Genomic DNA, 18,472 nt, shown 5'->3' on the forward strand with positions numbered 1-18,472 from the left:
TTGCAGTCCACTTCATCTATTTCTGGTGTTAATTTTAGCAGTTGGAACTTTATTTCTGATGTTAATTTTCGCACTTGGAACTTTATTTCTGGTGTTAATTTTCGCACTTGGAACTTTATTTCTGATGTTAATTTTCGCACTTGGAATTTTATTTCTGATGTTAATTTTAGCACTTGGAACTTTATTTCTGATGTTAATTTTAGCACTTGGAACTTTATTTCTGGTGTTAATTTTAAAACTTGGAACTTTATTTCTGGTGTTAATTTTAGCACTTGGAACTTTATTTCTGGTGTTAATTTTCGCACTTGGAACTTTATTTCTGGTGTTAATTTTCGCACTTGGAACTTTATTTCTGGTGTTAATTTTAGCACTTGGAACTTTATTTCTGGTGTTAATTTTCGCACTTGGAACTTTATTTCTGGTGTTAATTTTAGCACTTGGAACTTTATTTCTGGTGTTAATTTTAGCACTTGGAACTTTATTTCTGGTGTTAATTTTAGCACTTGGAACTTTATTTCTGGTGTTAATTTTAGCACTTGGAACTTTATTTCTGGTGTTAATTTTCGCACTTGGAACTTTATTTCTGGTGTTAATTTTAGCACTTGGAACTTTATTTCTGGTGTTAATTTTCGCACTTGGAACTTTATTTCTGGTGTTAATTTTAGCACTTGGAACTTTATTTCTGGTGTTAATTTTAGCACTTGGAACTTTATTTCTGGTGTTAATTTTAGCACTTGGAACTTTATTTCTGGTGTTAATTTTAGCACTTGGAACTTTATTTCTGGTGTTAATTTTAGCACTTGGAACTTTATTTCTGGTGTTAATTTTAGCACTTGGAACTTTATTTCTGATGTTAATTTTAAAACTTGGAACTTTATTTTTGATGTTAATTTTTTGAGTTCTTAGAACTTAATATTAGCTGTTGTTTGAGCACTTAAAACTTTTAGTGTTTTTTAAGCTCTGGAAACTTAATTTTAACGTTTTTTAAGAACTGAAAAGTTCATTTTAGAACTTAATTAGCAATGAAAACCTAATGTTAATTAAAACACGGAAAAGTTTATTTCAACGGATTTTTAAGAAGCTGTGGAACTTTTTTTTAGCGTTTTTTAAAGCACCAGAAAACTGAAAAAAAACTTTATTTTAAAAGGCAGTGTTTTATCTTTATTGAAGATAAACAATAAGTTGATGAATAAGATACAAAATCAATCGCCTGTAAAACAGCCTTCTTCAGTCGAATGTAAGACTGGAGACAGAAGGAGTAGCTTTGAGGTGATCAGTCCCTCAGCCTGTGGGAATGAGCACCAGTCAAGGCTGAGCGACTGATCACCTATCAAGGCTGAGCGACTGATCACCTATCAAGGCTGAGAGACTGATCACCTATCAAGGCTGAGAGACTGACCACCTCTCAAATCTGAGAGACTGATCACCTATCAAGGCTGAGCGACTGATCACCTATCAAGGCTGAGCGACTGATCACCTATCAAGGCTGAGAGACTGATCACCTATCAAGGCTGAGCGACTGATCACCTATCAAGGCTGAGAGACTGATCACCTATCAAGGCTGAGAGACTGATCACCTATCAAGGCTGAGAGACTGACCACCTCTCAAATCTGAGAGACTGATCACCTATCAAGGCTGAGAGACTGAGCACCAGTCAAGGCTGAGCGACTGATCACCTATCAAGGCTGAGAGACTGATCACCTATCAAGGCTGAGAGACTGATCACCTATCAAGGCTGAGCGACTGATCACCTATCAAGGCTGAGAGACTGATCACCTATCAAGGCTGAGCGACTGATCACCTATCAAGGCTGAGCGACTGATCACCTATCAAGGCTGAGAGACTGATCACCTATCAAGGCTGAGAGACTGATCACCTATCAAGGCTGAGAGACTGATCACCTATCAAGGCTGAGAGACTGACCACCTATCAAGGCTGAGAGACTGATCACCTATCAAGGCTGAGAGACTGAGCACCAGTCAAGGCTGAGCGACTGATCACCTATCAAGGCTGAGCGACTGATCACCTATCAAGGCTGAGCGACTGATCACCTATCAAGGCTGAGCGACTGATCACCTATCAAGGCTGAGAGACTGATCACCTATCAAGGCTGAGAGACTGATCACCTATCAAGGCTGAGAGACTGATCACCTATCAAGGCTGAGAGACTGATCACCTATCAAGGCTGAGAGACTGATCACCTATCAAGGCTGAGAGACTGATCACCTATCAAGGCTGAGAGACTGATCACCTATCAAGGCTGAGAGACTGATCACCTATCAAGGCTGAGAGACTGATCACCTATCAAAGCTGAGAGACTGATCACCTATCAAGGCTGAGAGACTGATCACCTATCAAGGCTGAGAGACTGATCACCTATCAAGGCTGAGAGACTGATCACCTATCAAGGCTGAGAGACTGATCACCTATCAAGGCTGAGAGACTGATCACCTATCAAGGCTGAGAGACTGATCACCTATCAAGGCTGAGAGACTGATCACCTATCAAGGCTGAGTGACTGATCACCTATCAAGGCTGAGAGACTGAGCACCAGTCAAGGCTGAGCGACTGATCACCTATCAAGGCTGAGAGACTGAGCACCTATCAAGGCTGAGTGACTGATCACCTATCAAGGCTGAGAGACTGAGCACCAGTCAAGGCTGAGAGACTGATCACCTATCAAGGCTGAGAGACTGAGCACCAGTCAAGGCTGAGAGACTGATCACCTATCAAGGCTGAGAGACTGAGCACCAGTCAAGGCTGAGAGACTGATCACCTATCAAGGCTGAGAGACTGATCACCTATCATAGCTGAGAGACTGATCACCTATCAAGGCTGAGAGACTGATCACCTATCAAGGCTGAGAGACTGATCACCTATCAAGGCTGAGAGACTGATCACCTATCAAGGCTGAGGGACTGACCACCTATCAAGGCTGAGAGACTGATCACCTATCAAGGCTGAGAGACTGATCACCTATCATAGCTGAGAGACTGATCACCTATCAAGGCTGAGAGACTGATCACCTATCAAGGCTGAGAGACTGATCACCTATCAAGGCTGAGGGACTGACCACCTATCAAGGCTGAGAGACTGATCACCTATCAAGGCTGAGGGACTGACCACCTATCAAGGCTGAGAGACTGATCACCTATCAAGGCTGAGAGACTGATCACCTATCAAGGCTGAGAGACTGATCACCTATCAAGGCTGAGAGACTGATCACCTATCAAGGCTGAGAGACTGATCACCTATCAAGGCTGAGAGACTGAGCACCAGTCAAGGCTGAGAGACTGATCACCTATCAAGGCTGAGAGACTGATCACCTATCAAGGCTGAGAGACTGAGCACCAGTCAAGGCTGAGAGACTGATCACCTATCAAGGCTGAGCGACTGATCACCTATCAAGGCTGAGAGACTGATCACCTATCAAGGCTGAGAGACTGATCACCTATCAAGGCTGAGAGACTGACCACCTATCAAGGCTGAGAGACTGAGCACCAGTCAAGGCTGAAAGACTGATCACCTATCAAGACTGAGCGACTGATCACCTATCAAGGCTGAGAGACTGATCACCTATCAAGGCTGAGGGACTGACCACCTATCAAAGCTGAGAGACTGATCACCTATCAAGGCTGAGAGACTGATCACCTATCAAGGCTGAGAGACTGATCACCTATCAAGGCTGAGAGACTGAGCACCAGTCAAGGCTGAAAGACTGATCACCTATCAAGGCTGAGCGACTGATCACCTATCAAGGCTGAGAGACTGATCACCTATCAAAGCTGAGAGACTGATCACCTATCAAGGCTGAGAGACTGATCACCTATCAAGGCTGAGCGACTGATCACCTATCAAAGCTGAGAGACTGATCACCTATCAAGGCTGAGGGACTGACCACCTATCAAGGCTGAGGGACTGACCACCTATCAAGGCTGAGGGACTGACCACCTATCAAGGCTGAGGGACTGATCACCTATCAAGGCTGAGGGACTGATCACCTATCAAGGCTGAGAGACTGATCACCTATCAAGGCTGAGAGACTGACCACCTATCAAGGCTGAGGGACTGACCACCTATCAAGGCTGAGGGACTGACCACCTATCAAGGCTGAGGGACTGACCACCTATCAAGGCTGAGAGACTGACCACCTATCAAGGCTGAGGGACTGACCACCTATCAAGGCTGAGAGACTGACCACCTATCAAGGCTGAGGGACTGACCACCTATCAAGGCTAAGAGACTGATCACCTATCAAGGCTGAGAGACTGACCACCTATCAAGGCTGAGAGACTGATCACCTATCAAGGCTGAGGGACTGACCACCTATCAAGGCTGAGAGACTGACCACCTATCAAGGCTGAGAGACTGATCACCTATCAAGGGGAAGGACTGACGACATTTCGTCAGTAAAGACACCCAGGTATTGTACACGCGTTTAATTTATATTATCATAACAAAATTACACAATTCCAAATCTTTTCGAAAAAAAATCAATTAATAACGATTTTAAGAAATAAAAATCCTGTAAATCCTGATTTTAAAATTTTCCAAAATTGTTTAAAAAAAAAATCGGGATATATATTTTTTTTTTCAAATCTGTCATTACCATTGATGCTAAAGAAAGGCTCTTGATTCAGGTCACTGGAACTGGCCTTCCCTACCTCGGAATCAAACCTGATTACTTCCTATTTCTCCAGGTGCTGTTTGACCCCTACTGGTTTAGTGAGGCTCAGTAATATTCAACGCTAAAACGTTTAAAACTTATTAAACGCTAAAAAAACAAGCGTAAAACGTTCAAACTCCATTAACGCTTTAAATTCCTGAAATGCTAAAAACAAATAATTGGAGCATAAAACGTTAAAAATTATTAAAACGTTAAACGCGTGTAAATTTAAAAAATAAAACTCATTAAACGCATAAAACTCGTAAAACGAACAAAACATTTAAAATGCGTAAAATACTTAAAACTCATTAAATGCTAAAAAAGCATTAAACGTTAAAACAAAATGTTAAAAAAATTAGCTTAAAACGAATGAAACGTATTAAACGCTTAAAACGTACTGAATTCATAAAATGCATTTAACGAATTAAATTCACAAAACGCATAAAAACATTAAACGCGCAAAACGCTTGAAACTTACAAAAACCTATTAAACGCAAAAACCTCATTAAACGCGTAAAACGCATAAAACTCATTAAACTCACAAAAAACACCAAAAAAACGCAAAAGCTGTAAAAATCACGAGAATAACATCACTCAACAAGTTTAACTCAAAAATATACGATATCGAAAAATCCCATTAGTCATCAATAAGACTCACAACGCAGAGTGTACAAAAGACTACAATACATTACTTATACAATAGCATACAATAGCACACAAGCCAATACAACTGCCAACAAAGGCAATAAACTCGCCGACCATTAGGCCCCGAAATCTTTTGTCAATTTCAAAATCGTTGTAACTGAAGGGAAACGATTCCGAAATACTAATAATAATAATAATAATAATAATAATAATAATAATAATAATAATAATAATAATTATATAATTATATTATAATTATCATATATTATATAAAAAAAATAACTTCACTTATCAGAGTAATTATATATACTATTATTATTATTATTATTATTATTATTATTATTATTATTATTATTATTATTATTATTATTATTATTATTGTCATTTTTACATTATTATTAATATTATACAATTAAAATCATTTCACTGCCAGGGTAATTACTTCCCGGAACAGGGAAGTAATCGTAGGAAGGACAGCTAAGATCCCTTGGATCAAGAGCCCTTCAGGATCAAGGCGCCACCTTCCCTTGAAGAGTCTCCTAAGAGAATACCAAGAAATCGTTATCTGTGTCAAGACCTTCGTGAAACTGGTGTTATTAACTCACTGGACCTTCCCATAATCAGCAGACGGAGGATCGAGCCCCCGTGTGGAATTTACCACAATCATAGTATCGAAGCTTCGTCCCTCCGATATAATTAACCATGAATTCGTACTCATAAGCCTGGTTAATTGGGATTAAAATCTGTTGGCAGTTCAGAAGGGTCTTCAAGACTGGCTCTCACATGTTTCCAGTCGGTCCGGGATACAATAATCCAAGATCCCCACCGAGAAACATGCTTCCCAGGTGAATATATACCGTGAAACATGCTTCTCAGGTGAATATATACCGAGTAACATGCTTCCCAGGTGAATATATACCGTGAAGCATGCTTCTCAGTTGAATATATACCGAGTAACATGCTTCCCAGGTGAATATATACCGAGTAACATGCTTCCCAAGTGAATATATGCCGTGAAACATGCTTCTCAGGTGAATATATACCGAGTAACATGCTTTCCCGGTGAATATACACCCTGAAACATGCTTCCCAGGTGAATATACACCGTGAAACATGCTTCCCAGGTGAATATACACCGTGAAACATGTTTCCCAGGTGAATTTATACAGTGAAACATACTTCCCAGGTGAATTTATACAGTGAAACATGCTTCCCAGGTGAATATACACCGTGAAACATGCTTCCCAGGTGAATATACACCGTGAAACATGCTTCCCAGGTGAATATACACCGTGAAACATGCTTCCCAGGTGAATATATACCGAGTAACATGCTTCCCAGGTGAATATATACCGAGTAACATGCTTCCCAGGTGAATATATACCGAGTAACATGCTTCTCAGGTGAATATATACCGAGTAACATGCTTCTCGGGTGAGTATATACCGAGTAACATGCTTCTCGGGTGAATATATACCGAGTAACATGCTTCTCAGGTGAATATATACCGAGTAACATGCTTCTCAGGTGAATATATACCGAGTAACATGCTTCTCAGGTGAATATATACCGAGTAACATGCTTCTCGGGTGAATATATACCGAGTAACATGCTTCTCAGGTGAATATATACCGAGTAACATGCTTCTCATGTAAATATATACCGAGTAACATGCTTCTCAGGTGAATATATACCGAGTAACATGCTTTTCAGGTGAATATATACCGAGTAACATGCTTCTCGGGTGAATATATACCGAGTAACATGCTTCTCAGGTGAATATATACCGAGTAACATGCTTCTCAGGTGAATATATACCGAGTAACATGCTTCTCGGGTGAGCATATACCGAGTAAAATGCTTCTCGGGTGAATATATACCGAGTAACATGCTTCTCGGGTGAATATATACCGAGTAACATGCTTCTCAGGTGAATATATACCGAGTAACATGCTTCTCGGGTGAATATATACCGAGTAACATGCTTCTCAGGTGAATATATACCGAGTAACATGCTTCTCGGGTGAATATATACCGAGTAACATGCTTCTCAGGTGAATATATACCGAGTAACATGCTTCTCAGGTGAATATATACCGAGTAACATGCTTCTCAGGTGAATATATACCGAGTAACATGCTTCTCAGGTGAATATATACCGAGTAACATGCTTCTCGGGTGAGCATATACCGAGTAAAATGCTTCTCGGGTGAATATATACCGAGTAACATGCTTCTCGGGTGAATATATACCGAGTAACATGCTTCTCAGGTGAATATATACCGAGTAACATGCTTCTCGGGTGAATATATACCGAGTAACATGCTTCTCAGGTGAATATATACCGAGTAACATGCTTCTCGGGTGAATATATACCGAGTAACATGCTTCTCGGGTGAATATATACCGAGTAACATGCTTCTCAGGTGAATATATACCGAGTAACATGCTTCTCGGGTGAATATATACCGAGTAACATGCTTCTCGGGTGAATATATACCGAGTAACATGCTTCTCGGGTGAATATATACCGAGTAACATGCTTCTCGGGTGAATATATACCGAGTAACATGCTTCTCGGGTGAATATATACCGAGTAACATGCTTCTCGGGTGAATATATACCGAGTAACATGCTTCTCGGGTGAATATATACCGAGTAACATGCTTCTCGGGTGAATATATACCGAGTAACATGCTTCTCGGGTGAGTATATACCGAGTAACATGCTTCTCAGGTGAATATATACCGAGTAACAATCTTCTCAGGTGAATATATACCGAGTAACATGCTTCTCAGGTGAATATATACCGAGTAACAATCTTCTCAGGTGAATATATACCGAGTAACAATCTTCTCAGGTGAATATATACCGAGTAACATGCTTCTCGGGTGAATATATACCGAGTAACATGCTTCTCGGGTGAATATATACCGAGTAACATGCTTCTCAGGTGAATATATACCGAGTAACATGCTTCTCGGGTGAATATATACCGAGTAACATGCTTCTCGGGTGAATATATACCGAGTAACATGCTTCTCAGGTGAATATATACCGAGTAACATGCTTCTCAGGTGAATATATACCGAGTAACATGCTTCTCGGGTGAGTATATACAGCTACATACTCGTAAATTCAGCAACAGGGGTTTATTTTATATACCACAGTGTTATATTCAACACTGGGAATATTGTGATATGAATTTGTAACATAAGATAATTTATTAACTTTCGTATTGTACTCGAAATTTTATTACTGAAATATATTACAGATATAAGGTAGGCCTATGTATACATTGTCCTACCTTATATCAGTGATATATTACACAGATACGAGGGTCATTAAATCTGAAGCGTTTTGTATATATGAAAAAAATTCACACAAATGCAGTATGATGAGAGTCTTTATTGACTACGTTTCGCCCACACGTTTTCTCTTACTGTATGAGAGAAAACGTAGTCAATCGGTCTGTATACGTATATTCTGACGAGTATATTTCCTGTGGTGCGTGTAATGAGAGCAACAGTGCGTGTATAGTATATGTGGAAGGGTATATACATATTAGTATATTATTGTGACCACGAACAAGTGGTATTAATGAATAAAAACACTGTGACTAGCCAAGGATTCGAACCCATATTGCTTTGGCCCGCCTCATGGTTATTATTATTATTAAAGATTCGCCGGTATTCTCCCGGCCCGGGCCTTTTCCAAGTGGTGGCCCGGCCTTGGCTCCCTCTTTAGGGAGTGTCTGAGACCTAAGTCTCCCATGGGAGGAGGCACAAGTACCTCCTCATCTTTGGGACCAACTGTCCCCAGGCCTAGCCACAAGCTAGGCCTCTCTGGTCTGCCATCCCCGCCACAAGGGGGCAAATGGGAATGACAGTCTTATGAGCTAAAGGCTCGGGCTCAGGCACCTACCCTACCCTAGAAGGGTTAGGCATGGTATCGATCCCCGCCTCATGGTGCAAATTTGTCAACAATCCAGGAAATTTTTACCTAGTAAATGATAGTTTCCTATTTTCTTGTCATTAGTTTATTTACGCTCATTTCCTCCTATTTTTCTCTCTTATTTAGCTCTCCTTCCTTCTCGCCTGTAACCCAACATTAAGTAATCTCTCTAGTTTGCTAATTCCTGACTTTCTACCACTCGTGGCTCAAGTGGGAGCGCCCTCAGGTCACAATTCATGGACCTGGATCTTGAAGAGTGGACACGTTGCTGCCTCCTGCTTACCTAGCAGTAAGTAGGTACCTGGATGTTTGTCGTCTGTTGTGGGTGGCATCCCAGAGAGGCTTTCAAATAAGCTTTTTATCTATAAATTCAGCTGTGTAAATATAAAAATATATATACTCGTACATATATAAACAATATATAAACATATATAAACAATCTAATATATAGATTATATTTAAATGTGCAACAGTATGCCCCTAGTTCTCATTTGGTGACTTGTTAAATCTGGATCAAAAGCTATAATTTTTAAAGAGGTGGACCGGTAAGCCAGTAGAAGGCCTCGGTCAGATAACCAAAAGCTCCAGATGCGGGTCATCATATGACTAAAACCCGCATCAGGAAACACTTGTACCGTTTCCTGACCAATCTTACTTAACCTAACTTGAATCTAGTAAGGTAATGGACACAGAAATTCGGCTGACATCAACAAACTCTTCCAATTGAAACATAAAATAATGTGAGATTTAATGGTAACAAATTCGAACTAATCTTAAACAGCAAGAATGAAGAATTTAAAATTAGCATTGGATACAAAACACTGAACTTTACTCAAAGTACTCGATTCTCAGTATTTCAGTAATTCAGTTGTCACTCATTTATTGATTAATCTTTAAGATGTGTTATTCTTTAGCATTATACCTCTTCACTCTTGTGTTATTCCTACATGTAGGCATCCATCTACCGAGTGGATGGATTGACCAAACGGATGAGACCGAATTTGAAGAGATCTACTCAGAAATAACTAGGCTTATCGTTCTTGGAATTTTTCCGTTAAGTAATGCAATTTAATGCCCGTCGCAACCCACTGCTCACACTATATATTCTGACCGGTTTGATCAGAGGAGCATCCCACACCTCTCTCCTGACAGTCCTGCTTGATAGATCTGTCATACAAGGAAACTATGTGGCATTCGATGGCTTTAAACACGTTTCTGTCCACATTTAGCTCATAGTAAGGACTGAGGGTAATGTTGTAAAAGTCTCAATGACTTAGGGATAAGATTTCTTCGCTCACGGGAGACTTCTAGCCATCTCTTAAAGAAGGCAGATACAATATTACAACCTGTGAAGCTGTGGAAAACGGGCAATTCCAGGGCTTGTTCTTTTAGTCCACGTTTGTGTGAAATTATTTTCGGTACCAAAAGACAAACATGGGGATGCAGCTGATGGATTGGACTGAATACATCTATTCCAGGCCGAGGAACTGATTACTTCAAACTCCTCCTCTTTTTCCACCGTTCTTCTTTGTATTGGACTGATGAAGCCAGTGTGTGGTGAAATGTTTCCTCGATAGTGACCCAACTGTCTCATTCTTTAAACCATACCACAGGTGGGGTTAGAACCCGCGATCCGAGAGCCACAAAACTCCAGACCGTCGCGTTAGCCACTGGACCAGTTGAAATTTTGTGATTCTCTGATCGCGGGTTCTAACCCCACCCGTAGTATGGTTTGTTTGCAATCGTGTCATTACGATTTCGTGAGTCTCATTCTTTAAGTTGTGGGTTTTCTAAACCATTTAACACACTCAAGTGTTGACTTTTGACCATCTGGGAGACACTGAGGTACTCTTGGGACGCCACTGAACCTTGATCCCTTAGGTCAGATTCGTATAACAGCATAGATGCGAGTGACCTCATGGCAAACAGGAGAAAATTAACCATTAAAATAAAACCCATCAGACTCCCGAGTGAAAAATATCGCTTCGCAATATCTTCACAACTTCGGCCAGAACCACAGCATCACTCTCGTAGTTCTTGCTTCAGCATTTGCAGCATTACCTGTTCGAACACACGAATTACATGAACCATCCCTTTATTCTTGAGCATAGGAAAAATACTCGAAAACTTGTTCATTGAAGCCAACCATATTCTTCCGACACCGAGAACTTCCACCCGTCCTCAATACAGCTCATACGATGGAAAATTTGTAGATCATACCGTCCTCAACAGAGAATTTTTTCCACTTGAGTGACGAGTTCAACAAAGGCTTTTGCTCTGAAGTTTCTCCTGGTCTGTGTTGCTGTTGACAGCAACACGGAGCAAGTCAAGCCATGCAGAAACAACGTTGAAAATAGCGACACCAAAGACAAGGATACAAATTCAGTATCACATGATCTATGATGCCTTGCCTATTTTTCTCTCTTTCTCTCTCCGGGTATTTATGTTTGTAGCTTGAGAAAGCCTACTGCGTGAGGTAAACGTCGCCCATAAAGGACCATGTAATACTAAGTTTGTGTGCCCTTTACCAAGTCAGGTGATGTTTCGCACACAGTGTAGCCAGGCCTCCACTCGCAGTCCTGGCCAACAGTGCAGTGTTCTGAACTTGACCTCTGTTTACAATCGTGTCACTGCCATTTCCTGAGTCTTGACCTCCTTTTCCTTGCATTTACACTGTCTCCCGTCCCCCCCCCCTTGCTGCTTTATGACCCCCCTACGGTTTTATTGCTTCCCATTGCATGAAATAGCGATAATTGAGCCCAAGAATTAAAGATCTCACTATAATCTCTAAAACACCATCCACAATCTGGTAGACACCATCCAAAATCCAGTAGAGAAAGTTAAAAAAAAAAATTGGAGATGGTTTCCGCCTGCAGACAGGCTTCATCAGTCAACAAAGAAGCCCGAAGAATAGCAGTGGAAGATGAGGAGAAGCTTGTGGTAATCAGTCCCTCAGCCTGGATTCGATATGTTCAGTATATCAGTGTTAAGAAATGCACTGCAGTTTCTCCTAACATGTGCTGTAAATTTCTCAAGATTGATGGACTGAACGCAACTACTCCAGGTTGAGGGACTGATTACCTCAAATTCCTCTGTATTGGACTGAAGAAGCCACTGACTGGAGAAACGTTTCCTCAATAGAGATTCGCAAATATTGCACAAGTGTCTCAATCTTCAGCTAGCTGGATTTCAAAACAATTTTCATCAACCCCAAAAGAAGCCTTTTCACGGGCGAAACGTCTGAGTAAAATTTATCTCTGCTCAGTTTTGCCTTTTTCTCTACTAGTCGGCTTTGCACCAAGTGTCTTGTGATCGTGGTTCAATCCCGGGTACGGGTGGAAACACTGGGTGTGTTTCCTTAAGACACCTACTGTCCCTGTTCATCTACCAGTAAGTAGGTACCTGGGTGTTAGTCGACTGGTGTGGGTCGCAACCTAATTTGCCCGAAATGCTCTGCATAGTATGTCACTGATGTCAGTTATGCTTTGTATAAGTTGTATCATGTACTAGTAGAAATATCGATTTTTATGATTATTATTATCTAAATTCTGGTAATGTTGACTAATGGTATCCATCCACTAGTCACTGTGTACTTAGCTCAGTGAGAAATATAAAATGGGCACCGAGCTATGGTAGCTATAACAAATGGGAAGCAATTACTTAACAAGCATCCGTGGATGACAACAGTGGTGCTGTTGAACCGCCTTTACACTGGACATTGAATGATCCGGGTTAATAAAAGGAGCTGGTGAGAGGTTTGTGATGTGATGTGTGTGTGTGTGTGTGTACTCACCTATTTGAACTTAACTATTTGTGGTTGCAGGGGTCGATTCACAGCTCCTGTGACTCGACTTCCTGACAACTCTAAATACTTCCTAACATCCCTGTGACTAATCTGAGCTTTCAACTTCCACGTGTGTGTGTGTGTAAAAGAGAGAGAGAGAGAGAGAGAGAGAGAGAGAGACAGAGAGAGAGAGAGAGACAGAGAGAGAGAGAGAGAGAGAGAGAGAGAGAGAGAGAGAGAGAGCCAATATGTAATCACCTATTTGTAGTTGTAGGGGTCGAGTTTTGGCTCCTGGCCCCGCCTCTTCGCTGGCTACTACAGGATTCATTCTCTCCTAGTTTCGAGAGCTTCATCGTACCTCTTCTTAAAACCATGTATGGATCCTGCTTCTATTTCTCCATTATTCAGGGCATTTTACTTTCCGACTTATCTCAGGCTGAAGAAATACTTCCTAGCATTCCTGTGGGTACTACCTGCTTTCAGCTTCTAATTGTGCCCTTGTGTTCCTGTTTTCCGCCTCTCGAAAAATCTGTTCCTGTCCAACTTATTAAATCTCAATATTTTGTACATTATCATATCACCAATAGTCCTTTCCTCCAGTGTCTTCAAGTTGAGCTCCCGTAATTAATCTATCAAAACATACCCCTTAGCTCCGGAACTAGTCTCTTTACAAACCTCTGCTCATTCTCTAGTTTCTTGAAATGTTTGAACAAGTGCGGGTTCCATGCTGGTTCTGCATACTTGAATATTCAGTGTAGTGAATGTCTCCTTGTTTAAGTTCCTGAAAGTCAGTCTTTGATTTGTTAAATGCGCGTTTGTAGTTATTTGGTTGGTGCGTTCGCCAGGTGATATAATCGTTACAGTGCTCACCCCGAGATTCTTGAGTGAGGTTTTCACTTCCTGACCACAGTTCGGCTGAAGAAATACTTACTGACCACAGTTCGGCTGAAGAAATACTTCCTAACATCCATGTGACTCGTCTGGTTTGTTTTTCTTTCATATACGTTCCTTTGTTCTTGATCCTCCCATGAAAAAAATTTCTTATCGTTCTTATCAGTTTCTCTGGCTACTTTATACATCGTAGTCAAGTCCCACCACTTTTAGCTCTGGAACTGGACTGGTTGCAGTCCGTTATAAGCTTTGTATACTCACCTGCTTTTACTCATTTGTAGTTACAGCGATAGAGTCTCAGCTCCTGGCCCCTCAACTTGCCATTTGCCAGATTCACTCCCCCCTAATGGGTCCTGTGGTCTCTGCTCTGTATACAAATGTATGAACCACTCGGTTGACCACAGCTACAACCTGTCTGAATCTCCCAGGATGTTTTGTCTCCTGTTCTATTATTATTATTATTAACACACTTGCCGTCTCCCACCGAGGAAGGGTGACCCGAAAAGAAACACTTTCACCATCATTCACACTATCACTGTCTTGCCAGAGACACCAAGAAACGACAGTTTAGATGCTACTCTAAACAGCAAATGCCCCGAACCCCTCTGTTATTATTGTTATGGAGAAGCCCTAAACCCACGCAGGTCACACACAGCCTGGGGGAATGGAAGGTAAACGGGTATGATATAAGGCAAGGGTAGATCCAACACTTTGGCTGACTAGTTCTTCGTCAGGATTATGCACCTCTCACACGATGACGTTCTACCAGGAGAACCCAAGCAGACACAGGCACCTCTCCGCCCAAACAGGGCGTTTATTTCTCCGTAAATCCTGGACCGGTGTGAACGCAGCGGAAATAAAATGCAGCGTTCTGAGAGATGCTGTCAGTCTGGAATGGTGGTCTTCCTCTCAGCAGTCTGTGCTAATGTTCTCTACTAGTCTTTCACTGCTTTACCGGCGGGAAGATGTCCAGCACTCACTCACCTGTGTTACTTGGTGGTGGTGGTGGTGGTAGTGGTGGTAGTGGTGGTAGTGGTGGTGGTGGTGGTGGTGGTAGTGGTGGTAGTGGTGGTGGTGGTGGTAGTGGTGGTAGTGGTGGTAGTGGTGGTAGTGGTGGTAGTGGTGGTAGTGGTGGTGTTGGTAGTGGTGGTGGTGGTGGTGGTAGTAGTGGTAGTGGTGGTAGTAGTGTGTGGTAGTGGTGGTGGTGGTGGTGGTGGTGGTAGTAGTGGTGGTGGTGGTAGTGGTAGTGGTGGTAGTGGAAGTGGTGGTGGTGGTGGTGGTGGTGGTGGTTGTGGTGGTGGTAGTGGTGGTGGTGGTGTGGTAGTGGTGGTGGTGGTGGTAGTGGTGGTGGTAGTGGTGGTGGTGGTGTGGTAGTGGTGGTAATGGTTGTGGTAGTAGTGGTGGTGGTTGTAGTAGTGGTGGTGGTTGTGGTAGTGGTAGTGGTGGTGGTAGTGGTGGTGGTAGTGGTGGTGGTAGTGGTGGTGGTTAGTGGTGGTGGTTGTGGTAGTGCTGGTGGTTAGTGCTGGTGGTGGTGGTGGTAGTACTGGTGGTTAGTGGTGGTGGTGGTGGTAGTGCTGGTGGTTAGTGGTGGTGGTAGTGCTGGTGGTTAGTGGTGGTGATGGTAGTGATGGTGTTAAGTGGTGGTGGTGGTAGTGCTGGTGGTGGTGGTGGTGGTAGTGGTGGTGGTGGTGGTTATGTGGTAGTGGTGTGGTAATGGTGGTGTGGTAATGGTGGTGGTGGTAGTGGTAGTGGTAGTGGACGTGGTGGTAGTGGAAGTGGTGGTAGTGGAAGTGGTGGTAGTGGAAGTGGTGGTAGTGGAAGTGGTGGTGTGGTAATGGTGGTGTGGTAGTGGTGGTGTGGTAGTGGTGGTGTGGTAGTGGTGGTGTGGTAGTGGTGGCGTTGTGGTAGTAGTGGTGGTGGTGTGGTGTGGTGGTGGTGTGGTGTGGTGGTGGTGTGGTGTGGGGGTGTGGTGGTGGTGTAGTGGTGGTGGTGTGGTGGTGGTGGTGTGGTGGTGGTGGTGGTGGTAGTTGTGGTAGTAGTGGTGGAAGTGGTGGTGTGGTAGTGGTGGTGGTATTGGTGGTAGTAGTAGTGGTGGAAGTGGTGGTGTGGTAGTAGTGGTGGTAGTGGTGGTAGTAGTGGTGGTAGTAGTGGAAGTGGTGGTGTGGTAGTGGTGGAAGTGGTGTGGTAGTGGTGGTGGTAGTGGTGGTAGTAGTGGTGGTAGTAGTGTGGTAGTGGTGGTAGTAGTGGTGGTAGTAGTGGTAGTAGTGGTGGTAGTAGTGTTGGTAGTGGTGGTAGTAGTGGTGGTAGTAGTGGTGGAAGTGGTGGTGTGGTGGTGTGGTAGTGGTAGTGGTGGCATTGTCAATTTCACGAATAATATAATAACCAAACCATACCACGGACGGGGATAGGACCCGCGATCAGAGTCTCAAAACTCTAGACCGTCGCGTTAACGACGCGTTATGCAGACCATAGCTGACATCAGTGACATACTATATAGAAATCCCCTGATTATGCAGAGCATAACCAGGGGCCATACCAGTCGACTAACACCCAGGTACACCTAGTAACTAGGTGAACATTAAAATGGAATTTTATGCCTTTCTAATATGTATTCACCTACTTACTGCTAGTTGAACAGGGACAGCAGGTGTCTTAAGGAAACACGCCCGAATGTCCCCCCCATACCAGGGATCGAACCACGGACCTCAATGTATGAGGAGAGTACGCTACCAACCAAGCTACGGGACACCCCACAAGGTTGAACGAGTGTGGGAACATTCCGCCCGAGTAGTGGTGGACGCTACTCTCACAAATAGTGTTAGTTCTGACGACCTCAGCGGAGAGTCTTCCCTCAATTTATTACTCTTCTGGAGAAAACTAATTCCTGTTGTCTGCCGTGAAACAGGGCAGTGGAGGAGTTATCTTTGTGTTGCATGACAGTGGTTCAGTTTGTGTCAGTGTTGGTGTTTATGTGATGGTTAGAGAGGATTCTTTTTGGAGGGAAGTTGCGCCGTAACTTGGAGTGTTGTGATGCGGTGATTCAGTTTATCGTGGGGTACTGGAGATCCATGGTAGAGAGTACACCAATATTTTAAGAGAATAGTGCAGTATATGGGAGTGTTAGAAATGTATAAGGCAGAATGATAGAGTATATGGGAGTGTTAGAGATGTATGAGTCAGAATGATACAGTTTCTGGTCTTGTTTCTCTCTCAAATACACCAGGCATTTATTGTGTCAGAAATGGCAGGTGAAAGAATAGTGAAATTCCAAGTGCTTTCGCGACTTCTCACATTATCAAGGAACTATATGATTCCATAATGTGAGAAGTCACGAAAGCGCTTAGAATTTCACTATTCTTTCACAGTGGTTGCTTTACATATTCTGATATCACCTGTTTACTGTGATCTTATTGCAAATATATATATATATATATATATATATATATATATATATATATATATATATATATATATATATATATATATATATTATTTATTATCACACTGGCCGATTCCCACCAAGGCAGGGTGGCCCGAAAAAAGAAAAACTTTCACCATCATTCACTCCATCACTGTCTTGCCAGAAGGGTGCTTTACACTACAGTTTTTAAACTGCAACATTAACACCCCTCCTTCAGAGTGCAGGCACTGTACTTCCCATATATATATATATATATATATATATATATATATATATATATATATATATATATATATATATATATATATATATATATATATATATATATATATATATTTTAAAACTGCTACCATAGATCGCACTATAGGAGTGGAAAGTTAACAGAGTTCAGAATTAGCTTCACCAGGGCGGGTGAGCCCCTAACATTGAGTAATTAAGTTGTCTCGGTTATTTACACCAACTCCAGGACACATTATAATTTTTGTTTATCTTTTTTTATCGAGATTTTCTGGGTCTTCAGGTTCCTCACTCTTACGATATTTATTTTTTTTTCTTGTATGTCATACAAAATATACATACACGTACACACAGACACTTAGTGGCCTCTTTAATAGGTACAGTAATAATAGTACGGCCCTTTTTTGTCCCCAGAGTCGCCTGAATTCTTGGTGGCATGAATTCAAGAAAGTACTGGAAACATTCCTTAGAGAGCCTGGTCCATGTTGACATGATAGCATCACTCAGATTTAACATTCATGCTGTGAATCTCCCGTTCCATCACATCTCAACAGTTTACATCAAATTCTGACCCTACTATCTGCATGTCGCAGCAGAAATTGCGATTCGTCAGACCAGGTGATGTGTTTGAAATCCTCAGCTATCCAATTTTGAGCCAATGCCTACTGTAGCCTCAGTTTCCTTTTCTTAGCTGACAGGAGTGGAACCCAGTGTTGTCTTCTAATGATGTATCCCATCCACTTCAAGGTTCGATGTGATGAGCGTTCAGAGATGCTTTTCCTTATACCACTCTAATAACGCGTGGTTGAGTTACTGTCACCTTCCTGTCAGCTTGAACCAGTGTGGCCATTCTCCTCTGACTTCCCTCATTAG

This window comes from Cherax quadricarinatus, chromosome 88, assembly GCF_038502225.1.
Source record: "Cherax quadricarinatus isolate ZL_2023a chromosome 88, ASM3850222v1, whole genome shotgun sequence".
Taxonomy (NCBI): Eukaryota; Metazoa; Arthropoda; class Malacostraca; order Decapoda; family Parastacidae; genus Cherax; species Cherax quadricarinatus.